General features: G+C 35.5%; 1 pseudogene; it reads right to left on the bottom strand.

Moving 5' to 3' along the window:
• Window positions 1-9,976: 9,976 nt before the first annotated feature.
• Window positions 9,977-10,924, bottom strand: LOC129628648 (olfactory receptor 51A7-like; annotated as a pseudogene).
• Between the last annotated feature and the right edge of the window lie 3,359 nt (window positions 10,925-14,283).

Raw genomic sequence — 14,283 nt, 5'->3', positions numbered from 1 at the left:
AATGATACATAGAGCTTTGAGTCAAAAAAAAAAATATATGAATATCTGGAAATTTAGTTGAAAAAATGCAACTCTTAAGTTCTGACTGTTTAGTTGTCTTTTGACAGACCAAAACATTTATATGACTATCATATTGTGAGAAGCGGTTTCCACTTTAGAATAGAATCTACCTGTATCACAGATTAACAAAATTACTTCTGGGCAAGTTTTTCCTAAATAGAGAAAACTTGCATTCAGATGAAAACTTGGTTTCTTTTCCTTGTGAAATATTAGTAAACCTTAATCTAGAAGCCTCTATAATTTCTTTCTTTCACATTCTAGATGAGATGTTGGGCAGAATATGTGATTTCTGGAATGACACTACATGAAGGCAAAGGATTCTCACAACTTAATTTCTATGTACTTCTTGGAACTCCCAAAGAAATATGGTCTTCTAAAAATCAAACTACCCTTAGTTCCATCCCTTACTATCTGAAGATTGTTGGTTAAATACCCTTTTTAAAAAACCCCATGGTTTTCAAATCATTTATATATTTGAAAGGGCAGTTACTACTGAATACTGACAAATTACATCTCATTTTCTCCTGGCCTGGAATGTGTGATGAATTGTGTTATGTTCACAGGAGAACAATAATCTGAAGAGCTTGGTATCATGATTTAGGAGAATTTGAATTCTGTTGAAGACTGATATCTTAAAAAGTGAATAGATCATTTACATAGTTTCTGAAATGAAGAATTTTCCTAGGTATATGACATTTGGAGATGTATCCTGCTCTATATAAAGTTCTAAATGGTTTATTTCCAAAGAAGAGAAGTAAAGTGAACACAAAGTAGATAAAGATAATCTGAGAGCTTACCAGAGAATGGGATATTTTGCAGAGGACTTTTGAGAGCAGCTGAAGGATTCTAGCATAAAATCCCAGAAGCCATTTGTCTCTTACCAAAGTCTCCTTCTTATATATGAGGGTTTGCCTCTTCTTTCCAAGACACCTCCTCTAGGGGCACTGAGTTCTCTTGGGATTTCAGCTAAGCTGGATCTATTCTGAGACTAAAAATAAACATGTGCAGACATAGTAAGTCCACAGAGATGGTTAACAGTAAAGGAAGTAAATGAGGATCTAGATTTTGCTGCTGCTGCTGCTGCTAAGTTGCTTCAGTCGTGTCCGACTCTGTGTGACCCCATAGATGGCAGCCCACCAGGCTCCCCCGTCCCTGGGATTCTCCAGGCAAGAACACTGGAGTGGGTTGCCATTTCCTTCTCCAATGCATGAAAGTGAAAAGTGAAAGTGAAGTCGCTCAGTTGTGTCCAACTCTTAGCGACCCCATGGCCTGCAGCCTACCAGGCTCCTGCATCCATGGGATTTTCCAGGCCAGAGTACTGGAGTGGGTTGCCATTGCCTTCTCCATCTAGACTTTGAGCTAGGGTTTATTTCAGTTGGAGAGAGGTTCTTAATAACCGAGCATGATAGAGACATGGTATATCTTAAATAAAGTCTCCTGATATTTCTGTTGAGTGTTTGACTCAGATACTGCTTCTCTGCCATGGACAATGCCAAAGCAGAGATGCTATGAGTTGAACATTGGCATTCAGGGAAGTGATGTAAGACAAAGATCCTATGACATGTATTTTAGCCTAGCCTTTACTTTTGAACCCTAGATCCATCCTTCTAAATGTTCCTGAACACTGTTAACTAAATACCCTTAAAATCAACTTGTTTAACATTAGGTGTAATCTTCTGCCTTTCCAAATCTGTCCTTTATGTAGGGCATGTTAATCCTTTATACTTAATATGTCAAAAGTTCAAAATCTGAGCCCTTTAAACTCTTCTCTCTCACATTTTACACATAGTATTAGCCAAAATTTAAATTAAGAATCTAAATTGTTCCATTTATTTTCATTCATTGCTGGATAATGATTTTGAATCCTTGACTCTTTTGAACAATGGTATCTATAATTATTATCTTCATTTTATTGATCAAGAAAATGTTTCTCAAGGAGTTCACATAATCTGTTCAAGGTCATATCAGGGTTGCACATTAGAGGTAAGGTAAGAGCTGAGGTCTGATTCCTGATAACTAAACTGGGCTGGAAGAAGCACAAGCTTGAACCAAGATTGCTGGGAGAAATATCAATAACCTCAGATATGCAGATGACACCATCCATACGGCAGAAAGTGAAGAGGAACTAAAAAGCCTTTGATGAAAGTGAAAGTGGGGAGTAAAAAAGTTGGCTTAAAGCTGAACATTCAGAAAACGAAGATAATGGCATCTGGTCCCATCACTTTATGGGAAATAGATGGGGAAACAGTGGAAACAGTGTCAGACTTTATTTTGGGGGGCTCCAAAATCACTGCAGATGGTGATTGCAGCCATGAAATTAAAAGATGCTTACCCCTTGGAAGGAAAGTTATGACCAACCTAGATAGCATATTAAAAAGCAGAGACATTATTTTGCCAACAAAGGTCCGTCTAGTCAAGGCTATGGTTTTTCCAGTGATCATGTATGGATATGAGAGTTGGACTGTGAAGAAAAATGAGTGCTGAAGAATTGATGCTTTTGAACTGTAGTGTTGGAGAAGACTGTTGAGAGTCCCTTGGACTGCAAGGAGATCCAACCAGTCTATCCTAAAGGAGATCAGTCCTGGGTGTTCATTGAAAGGACTGATGCTAAAGCTGAAACTCCAATACTTGGGCCACCTGATGTGAAGAGCTGACTCATTGGAAAAGACCCTGATACTGGGAGGGATTGGGGGCAGGAGGAGAAGGGGCTGACAGAGAATGAGATGGCTGGATGGCATCACCGACTCGATGGACATGAGTTTGAGTGAGCTCCGGGAGTTGGTGATGGACAGGGAGGCCTGGCGTGCTGTGATTCATGGGGTCGCAAAGAGTCAGACACGACTGAACGACTGAACTGAACTAAAACCTATATTAAGCAATTGGAATTGTCAGTATTTAAGGAGTTAGGGATTGGATGGTTGTCTGAAATTCCGTACTATTTTCAGCATCTTTAGTTGCATACTAGTTAATTTTGGGGACTGATGCAGAACATGTGTCCTTATCTTTGTTGTACTTTTGCAAGGAAACAAAATGGTAGTTAGAGGATCCTAAGGTAATGCTCTTGATATTATATCTATACTCGCTTCCATTAATACATAGCTTTTGGATAAGCACAAATATAGAATTGACCAAAAAGAGGAAGCACAACAAAATTTTACCATAATTTTCTGGAATAAGTTTTCTGAATTTTGTCATAATAATTTTATTTTACCAATGTCCTATTGTTTACATCCCCTCAGAAGAAATCCTCTTGGCTAGATAGTCAAGAATTTTCTAACTTCCACTCTTTCTTTATCTCTGAATGTTCTCTGGGTCCTTCTTATAAAAGAGATAGAAGGATTAATCTTGATTCCTTGTTATTAGTATGTGCATATGTGTGTATGTGTGTGTGTATAATAATTGTGATGATGGTTGTATGCATTTACTTACTTATTGCCCAACTTTGGAGACTGATCCCATTTGTCCCATGATGATGCAGTTAACGTACAATAGGGCACTTTAGGGCGTTTGTCCTTTTTATTTTGATATGTCCATTCAATAGCACATTGAATGGCTTGTGGTAGCTTGTAAGTATTTCTTGAATGAATGAGGGGATTGCATTTTTTAAACTGGCATCATGTAACACATACCATTTTTATTTTTTTTATCTTTAGTATGGTTTCCATTTATTAATAGCTATGTCTGTCATAGAGTAAAAGCACAGATTTTGGTAAATGTAACGTCTATTCATATGGATTTTTATTTTGTAAACTGACACCTATTTTTGCATGTTTAATTTACATACTATTCCAAAGTTTTACTTGTATATAAAGTATATTTAAAACATAACTATATTATAATAAATATAAATTATACAGTATATCAAATATTTTGTGATACAACTTTGATGTAATTTTCTTGTGATAAAACAAAACATTACAGTCTATTTGAAGTTTTTCTTGGTCATATGTACTAAATGTTAATAAAGATATACGTATCAAATAGATGGGATGCAGCTTAAGCAGTACCTCTATGGTAAAATACAGGTGAAATTCATTTATTAGGAAAGAATAATAGGTTGAAAACAAAAATATAACATCCATTTCAAGAAGATAATAAGAAAATGATATGTTAAATCCAATGGAGAAAGGAAGGTAAGATCAGAAGTCCATGAAATTGAAATCTATCATAAAATAGAAAAAGTCAACAAAGCAGAAATTTGGTAATTTGAAAAGTTTAATAAAGAAAATCCATTTAAAAACTTAGGAAAATTGATCAAGAGAGAAAAAAAAGTGCATAATAATAATGAAAATAGGAACATAATATACAGATCTTACAGATATAAAGTTAAATAAATATGATGAATATAATAAACAATTATTTTTACTGTACATAAGTTAACTTAAATGGCATCATGTAACATGATGCCATGTAACATGAAAATACCTTTGAAAAACATTAGTGTCCAGAACTCAAACAAGAAAGAGAAAATCTGGATTGTTTCATATTTGTCAAAAGTTTTTAATACTTTTTTTTAAAAAAAAAAGGTTTCAAAAAAACCCTAAAGTCAAGAAGGTTTCATATGAATTCACTGCATGCATTTAAGAAAGAAATAATATCAATATTGTACCTGCTCTTTCAGAAAATAGACCAATTTCTAATTGGCTTCATGAGTGACATCTAAACAAGACAATTATAAGAAAAAGTAATTAATGGCTAATATGGCTATGAACATAGATCCATACATTTCACAAACAGCAAATAGTATATAGTGACCTATAAAAAAGATAATATGTCATGGTGAAATACAGATTATCCCAATAAATTATACTTCAAAGAAATTATGAATGTGCCTTATTCTAATAGATAAAAGGGATAAAAACCATATGATTATCTCATTAAATAAAATTAAAATATTTTTAATTACAAAACTCTGAGTAAATTAGAAGTAGAAGAGTAGTACTTTAATTTGAAAAAGACATATATAAAAATAGAAAATCTGGGCTTCCCAGGTAGTTCAGTGATAAAGAATCCACCTGCCAATGCAGGAGACATAAGTTCAATCCCTGGTCCAACAAGATCCCACATGCCACGGAACAACTAAGCCTGCATGCCACAACTATCGAACCTGTGATCTAGAGCCCAGGAATCACAACTACTGAAGCCCATGTCCCCTAGAGCCTGGGCTAAGCAACAAGAGAAGCCACTGCAATGAGAACCCCACACACTGCAACTAGAGATAGCCCATGCTTGCCACAACTAGAGAAAAGAACACACAGTAGTGAAGCCCCAGGACAGTCAATAAATAAATACATAAAATTATGTAAACAATTTAAAAATACAAAAGCTAACATTATTTTAATGAAAAAAAAATTGAACATTTACCCACTGATGTAAGGAAAAGTCAAAGATGCTTCTCAGTATTTTTGTCCAAAATTATATGAAATGTCCAAAAAAGAAATGAAAGTATAACAGTTTTAAAGGTAAAACAAAAATATCTGTGTTTGCAAATGGTTAAATGGTAAACATAACATATATAAACATTAAACATAAGTGAAATTAGAAAAGCTGGCCTGATATAAAAACCATATACAAAACTGAAATTCTGCATAATTAAAAAAATCTGAAATTAAAATTTAAAAAGTCATGTACAATAGACTTCAAAACATCAAATATATAAAAATAAATGTAATAAAATACTTCCAAGATTTTAAACTGAAAGCCACAATAATGCAAACAATTTCTAGAAGATCTAAATAATAGATATATCTTATTTTTTGGAAAACTTTATGATGTTAAGATGACAGTTCTTCCCAAAATGACATGTTGATTTAGTAAAATTCTAATCCAATTCTAGTAGATTTTATTGGGAAAACTGACAAGTTGATTGTAAATTCTATATAAGACTGCAAAGAGCCAGGATATGTAAAATAAGAAAAAAGAAGTTGGATGGATTAAGCATTACATTTCATGACTAACTCTTAAGCTGCATTTATTAAGCAGTGTGGTATTAATATGAGAATTAGATAAAGTAATGGAATAAAACATTTCAGATACTGACACATACATTTAATATCACTTGATTTATGACAGTGACATAATTCAAAAGGGAAAGTATGGTTCATTTCAAGAAATCGAATAAAGTATAGACAAACAGTGAGAAAAAGTCTTAATTTAAACTTTATAAAAAATTAATTTGTTAGATAATAGACCTAAATACTAAATACCAAAAGAAAAAGATTATAGAAGAAAAATTATAATATTTTCATGAGCCTGATAAAACCAAATACACAGAAAGATTAATCCTGAAGCAAAAATAATTGATCATTTGCATTTAATTAAAAGAAAGATCTATTCACTGAAAGACATTTTTATGAGACTGAAAAGGCACACCCTCCACTGGGATAAATACTCTCATACATATATCTGATGAGAATATATAAAGAATTCCTACAGATGAATAAGGAAAAGAGCCTTAAAAATAGGCAGTGTACTTGAACTGGCACTTCCAATTTGCATTTAGAAAAATGCAAATTAATATTAAATGAGATACTATGATATCCATACTAGAATAACTAACATTAAAAGGATTGAGAATCACAAATTTTGGTAGAAATACGAAACAACTGACACTCTAATACTTTACTGGTGACAGTGTAATTTGATACAAATTATTTGATGACAAATACTTTGGCATTATCTACTGTAGCTAAATAAATACCCAACTCAGTGGTGTAAAAACCCCATTTCTAAAGAAATTAGTTCATTCAAGTACACATATCTCTAAGGATCTTTATTAAAACTTTATAGCCACAATTTGGATATAACTTTAATATTCATCAACAGGAGAACTGCTTAAAAACAATTTTGCATTCTGCTTTAATTGGCCTGTGATGTTGTACTATGATCCAGGCTTTTAAAAGCTTCTCATGTGATTCTTGTGCCTTGCCAAGATGGAGAAGAGGGCTTTCAGTAGCTCCTGTATATGTGCCATGAGTTAAGATGACATATACCTGGGCGCCTGTCTCTATACCTTAAGCATAGCCTTCTGAAAATGACTTTATTTTTCCATAATGATTCAGGAATTATTACTAATACATTGGTTTGTAATCAGTCGTTTAATGATGGCTGTATTTTCTAAGATCTAAAATAAAATCCCTACAGCCTACTGCATGAGTTAATTTCTTATGTATCTTTTACTAATCATTTTCCTTAAGTAATGGTCTTGACATTATTACTCCCTGGTGTCAGTCTGCCATATTTGGCAGTTTTAGTAGACAATTATTGGGTTTCCTTGGTCTATTTTAATTTATTTATTTTTGTCTGGTTTATTCCTATCCAACATTTCACCAACTTTTCTGGAAATAGAATTTCCTTATTTTATATATTGAAGGTGAAGGTGAAGTCACTCAGTCGTGTCTGACTCTTTGTGACCCCATGGACTGTAGCCTACCAGGCTTCTCCATCCATGGGGTTCTCCAGGCCAGAATACTGAAGTGGGTTACCATTTCCTTCTCCAGGGGATCTTTCCAAACCAGGGATCGAACCCAGGTCTCCTGCATTGCAGGCAGATGCTTTAACCTCTGAGCCCTAACCCTGGTGGCTCAGCTGGTAAAGAATCTGCCTGCAATATGGGAGACCTGGGTTCAATCCCTGGGATGGGAAGATCCCCTGGAGAAGGGAAAGGCTACCCACTCCAGTATTCTGGCCTGGAGAATTCCATGGACTATACAGTCCGAGTTGGACATGACTGAGAGCCTCACTCACTTGTTTCATTTTATATATTACTTATATATAAACTTACTTTATATGCTAAATCACAATGATTGAAATAGTGGGGTAGAGATTTGTACATGGCCAATTTTCCAAATCACATTAAATTTATATTCACTATATGGGTATAGTGATAAGTTCTGCTTCAGGATATTAACAAAGCTACATTCAATATTTTCCCTAGATCTCTAAATGGAGCTGATAGTGAAAGTTCTCTTTCCTCTGTTAAGTGAAGTGAAAGTCATTCAGTTGCATCTGACTCTTTGTGACCCCATAGGCTATCCAGTCCATGGAATTATCCAGGCCAGAATACTGGAGTGGGTAGCCTTTCCCTTCTCCAGGGGATCTTCCCAACCCAGAATTGAACCAGGGTCTCCTGCATTGCAGGCAGATTCTTTACTAGCTGAGCTATCAGGAAAGCCCAGTTAAACAAGAAGTAAAAAGTGTCCCTACTGCCTATTTATCCAATTTTTGTCTACTTAGCACACCATGTGTGTTAGCTCCATCCAGAACACTGATAAAAGTAGGAAGACAGGAGGAAGAGAAAGAGTTTAATGATGCTGATGACCTTTTGCTGCACTTAGTTATGCTAAGGCTCCCCAGGTTCCTACAAATTTCACACCTGTGAGCCATTGTAATATCTTACCTAAGAAAATTTTATTAAGATAATATTGTATTTGTTGTCACTTGCAATAGAGTATATGTCTCATTTACTAAAGCAGGCTTTTTTTATTTTTCAGAGTGTGAATTAATGATATTAGTTCTGATTACAAGCAGATTTAAATTCATTTAGGAACTTTCAGTGAGGATCTGATTAGATCTTATATATACATGGTATTATTTCATTTTAAAATAATGTCCAAGTGCTACTTTCACTTGCTTTTAATTTCTTTTATGCCCCAAGTAATTGATTTGCAGAACAAGTGAGCTCTACATTAATGGGATTTCTCAGACATAGTTTACTTGATTCTTTGGCTTCACAATTATGTATTTTATTCATGTCTTTGAAACTGATTAAAATATTGAGGTTTTTAAATCCAACAAATAACTGGTATGTAATGGGTACTTTGCTGGGTACTGACAAAGACAAAGATTAAAATCTGCTTCTTAAGTCACTTTCACATTGATTTAGGTGGTTTAGGATACAATTAAAAAATAATACTGCTTAAAAATAGCAAATAGCATTGCACATACTTGGATAAAGAATAGATAACTCAATGTACATTTAAAGGAGATAATTTATGAAATCTACTGCAAACAATTGAAAATATAAATGAATATTTGCTTATCTATTATTTTTTGCATTTCATTTAAATTATTTTATGTATATGAGCCTTTTATCTCCAAACACATTTCATAGTACTTTAGGAGAGGGGAATTTTTAATAGTTTATTTGAATTGCTAATGACTAACATGCATACACATACAAGTAAGAGATGCTTTGTTTGTGTGGGGATATGTATGGTTAATCTCATAGCACACTTCAGATACTGCTAACCATGCCTGAGTTCATTAGAGCCATAATTGGCTTCTTTTATATTCTGCAAAGAAACATGTTATTTTACTGTTTTTCTCTTTTTGTTTAGAATAATACTTTGAAAATCTATTTATTTATTTTTCTTTTTTTAAATTTATTTTATTGATGTATAGTTGATTTGTAATGTGTTGATTTCTGCTGTACATGAAAGTGATTCAGTAATACATATATTTATACTCTTTTTCATATTCTTTTCCATTATGGTTTATGCCAGGATATTGAATAAAGTTCCTGTGTTATACAGTAGGTCCTTGTTTATCCATTCTGTGCATGATATGTTTGCATTTGCTGGTCCCAAACTCCCAAAATCTATTTAGTCTTAATTGAGACTATATTGCTGTGGTTAAGGTTGATATACAGCTGGCTGCCTGTAGAGATAAAAACCAGAGAAGAGGTGAAAAACTTAGTTATAAAAAGATTATAATTCCAAGCCTAACTCCTAAAACATCTAATCTAGATTGTTGTTAATGCTTACATAAATAAACAACGTGATATTTGATGGGTGCACCAAGTATGTACCGTGCATCCTTGTATTCAGTTTCTATTCTTTCATCACCATCTTCAGATTTCGACAGTTGCTCAGGAATTGCCAAGTAAGGGAGCTTCCACTGCAGCTGTAATTGCCCATCAACTTCGTTTCTCGCATAATTTCACCAGGATTCGATTTCTAATCTGCTGACTTTTCACAGAGTACACGATGGGATTCATTAGAGGGGGAACCAGAAGGAAGATATCAACTATGGTGACACTAATAACTGGAGAAGCATTTTTGGCAAAGTGGTGAAGGGCAGCCAAGGTGACAGTAGGCACCTAGAAGACGAGCACAGCCCAGATGTGGGAGATGCAAGTGTTGAGGACCTTGAGACTGCCTTTGTGTGAGGTGATGCTCAGAACAAGTTTTAGGATTAGCAAGTAAGATGCAGAACTGCACAACAAATATAATAAAGAAGTAAGAGCCATAAACAATGTGAGGTGATATTGACCCTGTTGTCAGTACAGGTCAGCTTCATAACACCCTGGTGGACACAGTAGGTGTGGGATAGAAGGCTTTTCTAATGAATTTCAGCCTCTTTACAATAAAGGGGAAAACAAGGACAAACAAAATCATAATGCTGTGAATACAAGGCCAACTTTAATGACTCTGGCACTGGTCAGAATTGAGAAGTGTCTCAGAGGGTTGTGGATGGCCATAAGGTGATCTATGGACATGATAAAAAGAACTGATGACTCCATAGCTGAGAATCCATGAATGAAAAACTCTTGGGCAAAACAGGCATCAGGGGAAATTCCAGTGGCATTGAACAAGAAGATTATCAGCATGGTAGGAGGAGAGGAGATGGATAATCCTAAATCAGAGAAGACCAACAAGGAGAGGACATAATACATGGGCTCATGCAGAAAGGTCTCTGTTTTTATGAGAAAGAAGATGGTGCAGTTGCCCAGGATAGCAACAAGGTATATAAGGCAGATGGGGACAGAGACCCAAATGTGCACATGCTCCATCCTGGGGATCCCAATCAGGAAGAAGGCAGAGATTTCCCCTTCAGAAATGTTAAAGATAGACATTGCAGGAGTATAAAGGAATCACAGTGTGGATCTTGCAAAGACCTTCCTGCAATGGAAGAAATAGATTAGTTCAAATGTACATGCTTTAGTCAACTGCTTGGTACAAATCTTGGGACTGCAGCTATTTTCCTGTAATTCACAGTATGAAGATAATATTTCATAATATGTAAATACAAATAGTATCAGGACCCATGCATATAAGTAGGATATCAAGAGAAACTTAAACAAGTAGCCACCAACAGTTAGCTACAAACTTGTTCCCCCTTAGATTTAGCATACATAAAAGAAGCAGTAAATTTCACAAGTTCTATTTCCTATACCATTGTTTTTTAGATAGTGATGGCCTTTAGCTGGAACAATGTATGTATGTATAAATAAAGGATCATAGAAGGGCATCACTTACCACAATTGCATTGCATTTGTAGTTGCTGAAGAATATTTAACTTTAAGAAACAGTATTCTTAAAAAAAAATAGGGCTAGGACAACTGGATATGCACACCCAAAATAATGACATTAGACCCCTATTTCACACCTTACACAAAAATTCTCTTAAAATATACCATAGACATAAGTTCAAGAGCTAAAGAACTAAAGGTATTAGAAGGAAACATAGATAATGAATTTCTGTGACCTGGGATTAAGCAATGTATATGACATCAAAGGCACAAACAGAAAACTAAATATGAAACTTGTTACATAAATATGCACATATGTAAAAAACAATTCATTAACAGTAAAAAATATTCAAACGACATCAACAGGAAAGTGAGAAAAACAACCCACAGAATAAAAATATTTGCAAATAATATATCTGGATTTGTATCCAGAGTATATGAAGGACTATTACAACTCTACAATGAAGATAAGAAGATCCTTAAGATCATTCAGTTCAGTTCAGTTCAGTCGCTCAGTCATGTATGACTCTTTGCAACCCCATGAATCATAGCACTCCAGGCCTCCCTGTCCATCACCAACTCCCAGAGTTCACTCAGACTCATGTCCATCGAGTCAGTGATGCCATCCAGCCATCTCATCCTCTGTCGTCCCCTTCTCCTCCTGCCCCCAACCCCTCCCAGCATCAGAGTCTTTTCCAATGAGTCAACTCTTCGTATGAGGTGGCCAAAGTACTGGAGTTTCAGCTTTAGCATCATTCCTTCCAAAGAAATCCCAGGGCTGATCTCCTTCAGAATGGACCGGTTGGATCTCCTTGCAGTCCAAGGGACTCTCAACAGTCTTCTCCAACACCACAGTTCAAAAGCATCAATTCTTCGGCGCTCAGCTTTCTTCACTGTGCTACTCTCACATCCATACATGACCACTGGAAAAACCATAGCCTTGACTAGACGGACCTTTGTTGGCAAAGTAATGTCTCTGCTTTTCAATATGCTATCTAGGTTGGTCATAACTTTTCTTCCAAGGAGTATGCGTCTTTTAATTTCATGGCTGAAGTCACCATCTGCAGTGATTGTGGAGCCCTCCAAAAATAAAGTCTGCCACCATTTCCACTGTTTTCCCATCTATTTCCCATGAAGTGATGGGACTGGATGCCATGATCTTCGTTTTCTGAATGTTGAGCTTTAAGCCAACTTTTTCACTCTCCTCTTTCACTTTCATCAAGAGGCTTTTGAGTTCCTCTTCCCTTTCTGCCATAAGGGTGGTGTCATCTGCATATCTGAGGTTATTGATATTTCTCCCTGCAATCTTGATTCCAGCTTGTGCTTCTTCCAGTCCAGCATTTCTCATGATGTACTCTGCATATAAGTTAAATAAGCAGGGTGACAATATCCAGCCTTGACGTACTCCTTTTCCTATTTGGAACCAGTCTGTTGTTCCATGCCCAGTTCTAACTGTTGCTTCCTGACCTGCATACAAATTTCTTAAGAGGCAGGTCAGGTGGTCTGGTATTCCCATCTCTCAGAATTTTCCACAGTTTATTGTGATCCACACAGTCAAAGGCTTTGGCATAGTCAATAAAGCAGAAAGAGATGTTTTTCTGGAACTCTCTTGCTTTTTCGAGGATCCAGCAGATGTTGGCAATTTGGTCTCTGGTTCCTCTGCCTTTTCTAAAACCAGCTTTAACATCAGGATGTTCATGGTTCACATATTGCTGAAGCCTGGCTTGGAGAATTTTGAGCATTACTTTACTAGCATGTGAGATGAATTCAATTGTGTGGTAGTTTGAGCATTCTTTGGCATTGCCTTTCTTTGGGATTGGAATGAAAACTGACCTTAATATCATTAGTCATTAGGAAAATGCAAGTCAAAATCAAAATCAGATAGCAATTCATTTACACAGATGAACTAAAATAAAAAAGACAATTTTAACTGTTGGCAAGAATGGGGAGAAAGTTAAAAGTGTTGTTGGCTGCTCAGTCATGTTGTTGGCTGCTCTTTGCAACCCCGTGGACTATAGCTTGCCAGGCTCCTCTGTCCATAGAATTCTTCAAGCAAGAATTTTGGTGTGGGTTGCCATTCTTTTTTCCAGGAGCTCTTCCCAACCCAGGGATCAAACCCAGGTCCTCCCACATTGCAAGCAGTTTCTTCACTGTCTGAGCCACAATTCCCCTCAGAAAGTTGAACTCTCCTATATTTCTAGAAGGATTTTAAAATGGTTCACCAACTTTGGAAATCATTTTAATAGTTTTTGAATATTATGATATAACAACAGTATCTCAATGGAGTTGTTAATATAATAAAATGAAACTACATCCCAAATACTTACCTTACTGTTTCTCTTATATAACATACTAAAATATGGACATGGTCTTTTTTCTCTTACCAAGAAAATCTACTCGGAACACTTGATGCAGCTTTTGTATAACTGAATAAAGAGTACGTTTGTCTGACTGCTACCCAGAAAATTTTGAGGATAACTGAAATGGCTAGCTAGCCTCTTTAGGCTAAAAGGCACATGCATTTAGGTACCAAATGTGGAATAAAATATAGGAGTGCCAATTTGGGGTCATTTTAAAAGAGATCCTGTCAAAGCAATGAGGATACGAGGGGAGGACTAAAAGAGAAACACAGGTCCCAGGAGAGCAGCACTGAAAACACTCAGCAGGGAAGACAATGAAGACTGAACAGGTACCCTAAAGAGAAATAAACAGCTTTAAACATCTACAAAACCTGAAAAGCCTGAAGATATGCTATAACAAGACTAGACAAAGAGTTTCATGCCTCCACTGATTTTATGAATCAGCTAGATAAAAAATTTTTAAAGTTATAGAAGAACCACAGTTATTATTTTATATTTGTTTGATTGTATTTACTGTCAAAGTGCTGAATACAATGTGTTCCATAATCATTGTTAAGGGGGTCACAAATGGAAACTTAAAATTCATATTCAAACTATAGAATAGCCCTTATG

The sequence above is a fragment of the Bubalus kerabau genome, chromosome 15 (genome assembly GCF_029407905.1).
Source record: "Bubalus kerabau isolate K-KA32 ecotype Philippines breed swamp buffalo chromosome 15, PCC_UOA_SB_1v2, whole genome shotgun sequence".
NCBI classification, from domain to species: domain Eukaryota; kingdom Metazoa; phylum Chordata; class Mammalia; order Artiodactyla; family Bovidae; genus Bubalus; species Bubalus kerabau.
Note: the sequence above shows the minus strand (reverse complement) of the source record. Positions and strands in the feature narration are given on the sequence as shown.